Source organism: Bison bison, unplaced genomic scaffold (assembly GCF_000754665.1).
Source record: "Bison bison bison isolate TAMUID 2011002044 unplaced genomic scaffold, Bison_UMD1.0 scf7180017864158, whole genome shotgun sequence".
Taxonomy (NCBI): Eukaryota; Metazoa; Chordata; class Mammalia; order Artiodactyla; family Bovidae; genus Bison; species Bison bison.
In genome coordinates this window covers 3,842,060-3,843,278 of record NW_011494730.1, presented here as the reverse complement: position 1 = coordinate 3,843,278, position 1,219 = coordinate 3,842,060, and positions in this window count along the sequence as shown.

Genomic DNA, 1,219 nt, shown 5'->3' with positions numbered 1-1,219 from the left:
GTGCCTCCTTGCTGCAACCCCAGTTGGGGTAGGGCGGGGCGGGGAGGGGGGGCCTACCTGCACCTGAGTTTCCCAGGAGTTGGGGAAAGGGGAGAGGGTCTATTTCTGAGCCCCATGCTGCTCTTGGGTGGGGGTGGGGGGTCGTTGGTCCTAGTCTTTATCCGGCTTTTGTTTTTGGAGCTGGGAGACAGCATTGTGACTTGTGTCATCTGCTCTAACGAGGCTTTGTCTACTGGAGGTTACATGTAATAATTTGTACACAGTTTCATGAAAACCGGTCAGCACTGCAACAGTCTTTTATAGGCCGAAACTTTGAAGCCATGATGTGTCTTGGGGAGTGTGAATGGGTACCACGTATGGTCATCTGAGTATCCAGGTGGAGAAAACTGGCCTGAACAAGTGTGGTCAGGGACTCAGACAAACCAACGAGGCCAAGCAGGTAGCTAGAAATAATGGTGAAAAAAATAAGGGAAGAAGGCTAGCTCCTCTCTCCAGCGCTCACTCAGAAGAATCCTCTTGTGGCCCCAGTGTTAAACCATCCCTGGGGTTTGCAGACAGCCCCCCTACCCCAGGCCTTAGGGTCCTCACTGCAAGACTCCGTTCTAGCTTCTTTCCTGCTGCATCCAGAGCAGGTAAGCCACTATTTCAAATCCCTCTCTAAATCACAAAAGGTAGGCTTCCTGGGAGGTATGGGAGGCGGAGGGCCTGTCCAGGGAGCCAGTGCCAGGGCCAAGCTGGGAGACTGGGTGTTGCCTCTGGTCCAGCCCCCAAGAGTTCAGGGCTGAAATGAGGAGGGTCGAGCTTGAAAGCCCTTTTTGTTTCCTAACAAACAGCCGTCCCGCGTGGGGTTGCCTGCTGTGCCAGAAGCTCTGCCACTGTCCCCTGGAGCTCGACCCGGCCAGGCAAGGGAGGCCGTCTGGGGCTTGCGTTGGGGAGCGGGGACAGGGGCCCACAACACCCAGGCTTCACCGCGTGTCTCATTCGCTCCTGGGGGTCGAGGGGTCCCCAGGGGTCCGGAGGGTGCGGGCCTGGGGCTCAGACCCCACAGACAAGCGCCCCGGCTGCCGGAGTCTGAAGATGCCCCCCACCAACAAAACCAATCATCTGATTGGAAGCCGGGAACGCCCGTGAGTCACGCGGACCCCGCTGGGACTCAGCGAGGCCGCGAGAAGCAGGGCGGTGGGTACGGGGCTGGCCTTTGCCCTCTCCAGCCTTGGGG